This window comes from Pinus tabuliformis, chromosome 8 (genome assembly GCF_031772625.1).
Source record: "Pinus tabuliformis cultivar Carrire ecotype Pingquan chromosome 8, CPIR1, whole genome shotgun sequence".
Lineage (NCBI taxonomy): Eukaryota > Viridiplantae > Streptophyta > Pinopsida > Pinales > Pinaceae > Pinus > Pinus tabuliformis.
Window position 1 is genome coordinate 544,824,639 of NC_142294.1, and position 9,953 is coordinate 544,834,591.

The following is a 9,953-nucleotide window of genomic DNA, read 5'->3' on the forward strand; positions in this document are numbered from 1 at the left end:
TATTTAAATTACAATGCAAATCAAATAAAGAATGAAATCCACAACCTATCAATATGCCATGCTCAAGATACATTGAAAGTAGTAAATAAGTACCATAAATAAGGCCCATAAAACTTGCCAAAAAAAACTATTATGAATTCAATATGGGGGGCTACAAGATTATGAAGCATCATTGCTGAAACTAATCTTGAATATTACTAAATTATTCTCTCTTCCTTTAGAAATGCATCATTTATTACATAAGACATTAAAATTTGGGATGGTAAGCTTTTATACTAACTTATCATCTTTTCTTTGTTGCACTTTTCTTGGACTTCTTCAGGGTACCAGTTACCGTGTGTTATTTTTGACCTTAGTGGATGTTGAAGATGATAAACTGTATTACATTAAACCCCTTTACTCTGCTTTTCCCTTCTTACAATTACAAGGCATTTCCTTTGTCATGTCATACATGACTTGTATGAATACACAATGAGAAAAGGTCATGTATTAAACAAAGACCATCTACAAAAATAAAATATTGCATCTCTTAATAGTGCAAAAACAACTCACCTTATTCCTCATGCATTATATTCATCTAAAGCAACAAGAGAGAAAGTTGCATCATGTCAATTGTTGCATCATTTGTCCCCACTTCCTTTTCTAATAAATAAATCTGTAAGCAATTTATCATAAATGAGTGCAAACAAACATTATAATTGCATCTATTAAGTATGCAATGATATAAGTATGCACCTTACAGCCTACTCTACCTAGTGATAGAGCAATGGCTTTTCCAATTCCTCTCGAAGCTCCAGTTACAACAACCACTGGGGCTTCAATCTTTTTAGGAGTTTCAACAGTTGCTTGTTCAATTGATGCAACTTGAGCCTTGACACCTGCATGCCAACATAATAAGGCCTAAATTTCACTTCTTGTAAAAGCCTTCATGACAAAACAATAATTATTTGTATCCTTGTTTGTTATTTCTTGGGTTAGAGTATGAATTGCTATCACACACACACACACTCTTTTTCTCTCTCACATAGACACACATAACAATTAGTTATTTTATTTCTTATCCTTAATATATGAGATAGAGAGTAATTTGTCGTCAGGAAAGGATAGAATAGACAATAGTAAGTTAAGCAGACCTGTTCAGCAAAAGTAAAACAATTGACATTCATGGAGAGACACAACTAAGTCAATCCCCTAAAAGTATATTTAAGGCTAATAATAGCAAGCTGTGGTGTTTCCGAGGCAAATTCAAGGCGGTCATCAAAGGACCACAAAGACAAATCTATCTGTGCAAAAATATATTGTAGGATTTGACCCAATAAACTGCATGTAGATGCACCAAATGTAGACTATCTGGTCTCATCCCATTTCAACATAATTAAAAGATAAATATATTCATTTAGGTACAGTGGTTGAATAAACAAAGAAACTTCAAGACAATCAATAACTGTCACCTTCTCCCATCTTATCTTATTCTACTCTTATCTTATCTCCTAAACAAAAAAGTTGAGGAAAAAGCCAATCTACAATAAAGTAGTTGACATACAAATTACCATTTTAATTTGTTAATGCTTGTATATATTAGGAAATTCCACACATAACATAGATTGCCCTACATTGATGACCAAATATTCAAAGGAATATAAAAAATTTAAGCGTGGACAACCAAAAAAGAGGAAATGTCGAACCAAAGCTCTAATAATCCATTAGAATCCCTCGTAAATAAGGAGTGGTTACATGTTCCAAACAATTCTGAGCTCCATTGTATTTACAGCTCACAAAAACATCACAACAGTTAATTTTTCAGGTTAGGGGAGAGAAAATTGGATATGTTATAAACTAATGTTCTCCAAAGAAAATTACATGTACATTATTAAAAACATTAGGCTAGTTAAGCCTTCTCCCAAATTCTAAGGTTATTTGAAAAGTCAACAGAAGGAAAAATGGGACATGAGAACATAAGTTAATAGACTTTCGTGTACTTATGTAAGGATAAAGAGACTACAAATCTTTACTGATGCATCTTGAAAAAGGGAAAGCATATATTATTGAAAAAATAAACTGCAATGAATCAGGTCAAGCATCTTCAAGGAGCATCCATTAAGATCTTCAATGATAAGCATAGGCTCTTTGGAGGGTAGAGTGATTTAGAGAAACAAGTGAAGCTGAAAATCAAAGCAGTGATTAGAGGGACTGTAGAAGACATGAACATATCAAAGGTATGTGGCACATGGAGAAGGAAGAAATGGATCTCATCAAAAATAAGAGCTTGGAAAGTTGTTTTCAATCTATGCTTAAGCGTCGAAAAAATATGGTTCTCATAAACCTGAAAGGATTTCATTTGAAACCACCCAACAAGTTAAGTAAAATTAAAATTTGACAAAGCACCAAAGGGGAAAGTCGGAGAGTGGAGGAAATTCCAAAAGGAGGTGAGGAGGGACACGTATTTTTTGTCAATGCCTGAGTAAAAATTTTAAAAGTGTGGTAAATAAAAGTCACAAAAGGCCTCCTCATGGGTCTGAAGTTAGGCATTGAAAGAAGATATCAGAATCTAATAGTGAAAGGAGATATGAAATTCCTCTACGAAGCTGTGTCACCACATTCAATGAAGACATGGTTTTAGAAGAGCATCCTCATAGGCTGGTTGAGATACCCCTTTCTTACAAATGGTCTAATAGTGATGGTTAGCTTCTTGAGCAACAAGAGTTGTTCCAGAATCTATAAACAAATTTTGGTTGACATCTGAACTCATTGAAAGGATTAATAGCTTAATCATTATGTTGAACAGGGATCTACCAACCACCCCCCCCACCCCACCCTCTTAAAAAAAAATTGGTTACCCATTGTTCTGGAAGTTCAGGAACTTGGGGAACCCTAGTAAATGTACAAAAACTGTTGAGAACTTCATCAGGGACTCGGGGACTTGCTGGCCATTTCAGGGATGCTCTGGGTAGATTTCATTGATATTCTAGGCATGTAGTTTTAGTTTTGAGTCTTGAAAATGGACATGATTAATTAAATACCATTATCATTTTCTCCATCAATATCTTTTCGTATTACAATAAATCTAAATCTGTTGTACAAATTGCAGCTTAAAAGATGGGTTTAGTATGATGGATTTGTATTTGGATCCTACAACTAGCATACTGTAAATGACCAGAAAATATGCCTATAAAAGGGTAAAAACATAGAACAGTTAGACTCTGCTTTTATGAAGTGGCTAAGAGTTTTACAATTCTGGAAGCGATTATATCATATGATCCATATATTTGGGGATTCTACTTGCCTTTTGTGCATTGTGAGCATGGCGAAGTTTATAAATTATGTTAGAACCAATGCCATTTCTGGGCCTAAGCCATGTCAAATTCATGACAATGCAGAGATGTCTATGATTTCCCCGGGACTAATTATTCTGGGGAAGATGGATTCATTTGGATTCAGAATGAATCCAACATAAATGTCACATTTTTGGGTACTCCAGAATATAAAAAAATGATGAAAAATCTCATTAAATATACCTTCTGTGGAATTCTAGAACCTAAAACTCTTTCAAATAATTGAACCCCATCGATATTTTTAAATGCTATCAAATTTAATAAATTATGTTAAGGGAAATGAGCAAGGACAAAATTCTTGGAACATTTATAAAGTGTAATGTAACATAGGATTTTGTAGTTCCTAGAAAATGCCTAAGCCCTTTCAACTATCAGGGGGAGGTGGGTATAAGAATACTGTCATTACTATATGCATCAAAAAACAATTTGATCAACAATGGAAATATGGTGAAGGGTGTAGATTTCAAAGAATGAATCAGTGTTTTCATTGGCATGTTCGAGGAACATAGATGGAATAGAGTGGACACTTGCAAGGATCTTCCTTATTAGCTTAAATTGGTTAATTAATAATTTGAAGGGGTTACCATTGGAATGATAAGTACAGTGACTGCAACGGATCTGCTTTACTGACATAAAAAGGAAGACACCAAAATGGAGTGGAGTTGAACATCAAAAGTTTGGAAATATAACAGATTGCTAGCAAGAAATTCACTGCAATGGATTTCATTATATTCAATTTATTACAAAATGCTAGAACTATTTCCTCAAGACCATGGAAACTGCCATAGTATTGAATAATACTTCTCTTGTGCTTCCAGAGCATCATTTCATGTAATGATGCTTATACAAAAGGTAAATTAATATATCATAACTTTATCACTCGCTGTACAATTGGAAGTTGGAAAACCATGGACTAGATAAAATACAAGCCTTCAACCATGACCATCACTTCCATGATGTGTTTTACAACAAAAATATTTGTATAGATAAACATTGTGTGCTTGGCAAAAGACCACATTGTGTACTTGGATGAGAATTGCATGCTTGGAAAAAGACCACATTGTGTGATTGGCTGAGAATTTATGTCTTGAAGCATAACTGTAGAACAACATGAAAAAAAAAGCATCCATGTTAAAATTTTGAAAATTAATTAACACCCTCATTATCCTAGCAGACCATAAACTATATGTGACGAGGAACTTCAACACGCATATATGCAAGACCATAAATCATATTTCTTGGGTGTGAATCTTCCTTACATCCAAGGAACCACAGACAGGATTGCGAGGATTCTGAAGAAGTATAATGTTCACGCAACTTTCAGACCTCTCAATACTATCCGTGGCTCCCTCAGGTCTGTGAAAGACCCGATTGACCCTAAGGATATGAAGGGCGTCTATGTCATTCCTTGTTCATGTGGGACCCCTTATATTGGTGAGACTGGTCGCTCTATCAATCAACGGATCAGCGAGCATTCGGCGGATTTAAGACATGGTAGGACCAAGTCCTCGGCCCTGGCTGAGCATGCTGGGAAGACTATGCATCATGTATGCATAGAGGAGGCTCAAGTCATTGCCAAAGTTACGCAGTTTCACCATCGAAAATTCAGAGAGGCCCTGGAGATCGAGAAAAGGCCAATTAATCTTAATAGGGATGATGGATGGAAGATCAGCAGTTGCTGGGTCCCAGCCTTATCTTCCTAGCCGCCTCATTCCCCTGTCTTTTGGTTTTAGGTTTCTATCTTCCCCTTCCTTTTATTTTCTTTTAGCAAATTTGGTCCGATCATTTTGGAGTTTTATTAGAGTTAGGAATCAGTCTCGGGCTTGTCAGTGTATTAACCTTATCCTAATTATGAAGGCATTTATTATTATTATGTTCATAGATTTATTAATTATACCTTGATAATTATCTCTATGATTAATTGAGTTTCCCTTTAACTAGTGTCTAAAACGACCCCCTGTTTTAGTATAGTATTATAACAGAATTAACTTTAATATTTTTGAATAAATAAAATTTGAATATTGACTATTAATAATCTTACCTTAGATTTTAAGGTTAAATTATGATTGACGAATGATTTTTGTTATATTCTTAAGAATAATCATTCAACCCTATAAGTAATTATTTATTTTTGAATAGAAAATATTGAACTAATATGGATTATTTGGCCATTAAAGGAATAATACTCCTGGACCTTATCCTTAATTTTGGCTGTTACTTAGGATAAGAAACTGTTTAGTTAGTGAGTAGTTATAGATTATTCAATAAGCATTTATTATAGGTTTAATTACCATTATATTTAAATAATAAAAAACTAACCTACTAAGGGCCATTAAGAAATTATTACCAATTATCCATTGTAACTAAATTATAAATAGTACCGCATTATTACATAATAATTAGATAGAAATTGAATAATAATAAATCAATATTATATGATGACCATGTAGATAATTGAAATCATATTAAACTAACAATGAATTCAATTATATATCGTTTATTATTAATAAATATATTATTAATAATAATTATTTAGTAATATAATAGTAATAAAGCAATTAAATAATATATATAATGACCATTATAATTAAAATATTCTCTTAGTAATGTTATTAATATATCTAATTTTAAATTAATTTATTTATATAATAATTGAATAATATTGAATATATATTATATAATGACCATTAGAATTAAAATATTAATATTATCCTTGAATTAACAAATAAAATCCTTCATTTACCTATTTTAACTATCTCTTGAAATATGAATTGTTATTTGAGTAGTTTGACCAGGTTCATTAGGTCAAACTAGCCGTTATCCTATAGCCGTTGGAGTCTCTGCACACCCTATTTAATCGAGCTAAGCCTGATTCGATCTTCATCTTGTCCTGACGATGAACCACACTTGTTGGTTCGAAACGCGTCGACAAACGATTGATTATGTGATTTTGCCGAAGATTATTTAAACAAGTTATGGATCACAGAAGTCTAAATTCCTTAACCATAAATCATATTACTATATAACATAAGGGGATATTGAAAGAATTTATGTATTAAAAGAATGAATGTACATGAAGGAATGGAGATATTTCTTTTTAAGGTTCCTTACAGATTCGCCTTCAAAACTCATATTACAGAGGAAGATCACCAACATTGGTCTGTTTCCCAACTTCGCCCCACACGACCACGATATCTATATGTGGGAGCTCGTTCACCGGTCGCTTTACCCCATGTCTGCTCAGCGAAGCCCCGCACTTGACCCGAAATCTGGCGGTCATATTGAGAACGGTCTTGTGGATCCGAGAGGGTCACATACGCATTGTGTATCCTCAAAAATATCTGGGTCCTCTCGATTTTCCCTTCAGGAGAAGTTGCCTGATCCGGATGAAACTCCCGAGCCAGAGTTCTGTAAGCCTTCTTTATATCTTTTAAGGTCACCGCAGGGCTTATCTCCAGTATATCATACAAATTCTTTGATTCCATGCGACTGGGCTCTGAAATTAGCCCTTCTGCTCCCGCAGAGGCCTACAGTCCTCTAAAAATTTTTGCATGGTAGGCTTCAAGGCAGTCGAAGGTTCCTTTTTCCCCTGTTCCTGGATCTCTACCTAGGATTTAATGGGATAAGCCTGAATGTTCGCTTACTTTATTTGAAAGATTGAAGAGCATTCACAAATGAATTGGATGAATGAACCTGCCTCTATCTATCGCCTGGTGATGGGGAGCTCGGTTTGCTGTCTATCTGTCCACTGGGTGGTGAGCTGTAGAGCCTGGGTATGAAAATTCTATGCCGAGTTGAATTGGTTAGGGGAGCTGTAGAGCCCATTGTTCAGGGAAAATTCGAATTTAATGAGCATTAACTCTGTTAGATGATTTATTGTGGAATGGTGGCAGAGCTCGCGAAAGGTGGCGGAAGGTGGAGGAATTGCCGATGGCTGGAGCCTGACGTTTTTCCTGGCGGTGATGGAAACCGGGCAATTCCTCGGCCTTGTTAAACTACTCCAATCCTTATCACCTCACAAATCACCAACACCGTTGGATGGAACCCTACCAGATCTAGGATAAGGGAAGTACCAGGTGGCAGCATGGTGGAAACTTCGATAAAGACCAAAGGTGTTGCGGAATAGCTGGTGCACACGTGGCACCAATATAGTTAAGGTCAACTATGCATACATGCAACCATAGAACATTAAAACATAACCATAACTACCTTAGAAAATTGTATACTATAATTTATATAAGTAAGCATCAATATTAAGTTGAAAGATTCTCGCATAAGTTTTAGTCAACAAATAGCCTAGATGCTAAAAATATGGTAAATGTAATTATTTACATGTTGAATGGTAAATGTCATTTTTTTTCTTATTTATATATATGGTAAATCTTAAATTTGATAAATAAATGTTACATCTATCAACAATTATAATAAAATTTAATATATAATGCAAATTCAATCCATATAAATTATAACTTAATTAAAAATATAAAAAGTAAAAGTTCATATTTATATTACCAAATAAAGAAAAGTTCATATTTATATTTTTCAAGTTTTATAATATTTTCAATAAATATTTTATATAAACATAATAACTCATCACGAAAGTATAATTCAAATTACAAATTAATTAAAATATATTTATTAGTAAAAATACAAAGTTAGAAACCCAACTTTTCACTCATACATTTGAAATTTTTAACGATAAAGTATATAACTAACTATTTAGTAATCTTAAAACATCATCGAATGTGATTCCTCATTCTCTTTATAAGAAGTTGAATTATATTCCTATTAACTACACAACTAACTTTGTAATTTGATTCCTTATTCTCTTTAAAAGAAATTGAACTATATTCCTATTAACTACATAACTAACTTTGTAATCTTAGGAAGATGGTGAAAATAAATTTTCTTATTCAATTAGCCACATGTTATAGAGTTCAAACATCTAGAATTATGATTCACAATTTTAATATTTTATGTTAATATGTTCAAATATTTGAAATTGTGATTCACAATTATAATATTTGATATTAATATTTTGTGAATATGATATTAAACTTCTGAAATAATAATTTACAATTTTAAATTCAAAATTTTAATAATTAAAATTTATTTTTTAAAATTATTGGGAACCCAATTTTCATATTTTCTAATATAATATTCACACTTATAAAAATTTATAATCAAATTTTTGTACTTTGATGTTTACATTTTTAAATCTAATATTGACATTTTCTTAATCTAGTTTTTTTTAATTAACCCAATTTAATGAAATAGATATTTCAAACTCCTTTTACGTTTTCTTCAATGAAAAGTTGACAATGGACATAAACAAGTATATACATATTAGAGTGAAGGGAAAACTGTTAAAAAGTAAAATAATAATATTCCGTGTATATCATATTTTATTATAAGCTTTACAAACTTTCCTTATATTAATTAAAATTTTGGTTAACTATTATAGGTATTTATACAAATAAAGGAGTAAATGCTCTTAGTGCGAAAACCATTATAGGTATTTATACAAATGAGGGAGTAAATGCTCTTAGTGCGAGAGAACAAGATCTCATTTCAAATATAATATTTTAATGATTATTATTTAAGATTTTTTTAATAAATTAAATAACTTTTTTTATACAGTATTATAGGTTATTATTTTGTTCTGAGAATATATATAGATAGATAATTTAGTGAAAATATGTAATTTATTATTAAAATTAATATTTTTTATCAGTATTAACAATTTAATATAGATATTAAAAATAGGTGAATTTTTAATTAAATAATTAAATATGTTTTTTCTTTAGAAAATATGTAAAAAATAGTTTAATGGAAAAATTTAACCCCTAAAAAATTTCCTATCCCCATTAATTCGTTCTCTTGGTTCATGTGAAACCATGCCTATAATTTACCTATGAATATATGAGTAAGCACCAAGAGTAACTAATACTCTCAACAAAATTAGTTGGAAGATGATACATGAATGGTGTTGCATGAGGATAGGGAACAATAGTTTGAATCATTAAGGATCACTTATTATGCCTAAAGTAATGTGGTACTATTAGAAAGTAAGGTAGATTATTGAAATTCATATATCCAAGAATTGTAGGTTAGGTTAGAATATATGAGGAAGATTGAATCCCAAAAATAGAATTCCACCTTTGTGATGACATATCCCTAAATTGATGGTGGTATTTGCAATAGATTACCAATTACTATGTGGAAATATTCTCATTTATATCCAAACAAATTTCAAAGAAGATAATTATGTTCTCTTGTTGATGACTAATTCTTTCTCTTATGTGCTTATTAGTAGCTTTATTTGCTAGTAAAATATTCAAAATAGAATAAAAAATTAAAGCATAGCAACAAGAATACTATTTTACCCTAAAAAAGTGAAAATAGGAAAAACCAATGTCAATAAATTATTACTATCCTTACCAAACCCTACCCAAAGGACCAGTGATATTTCACTTTTCACCTCCATATGACCAAGTGATATTTCACTTCTCACCTCCAGGAGAACTAAAATGGAGTGTCTCGGGCCTATTTAAATGATATAGTACATGTATTCCAAAAGCACAAAAACATAGGCTAAAACCACTATTGTTAGCCATAAAA

At 31.9% G+C, this 9,953-nt stretch overlaps 1 pseudogene; it reads right to left on the reverse strand.

Annotated features, from left to right (window-relative positions):
* The window catches only part of LOC149236588 (peroxidase 5-like), a 33,459-nt pseudogene extending 26,642 nt beyond the window's left edge, over positions 1 to 6,817 (reverse strand).
* Positions 6,818 to 9,953: the final 3,136 nt, after the last annotated feature.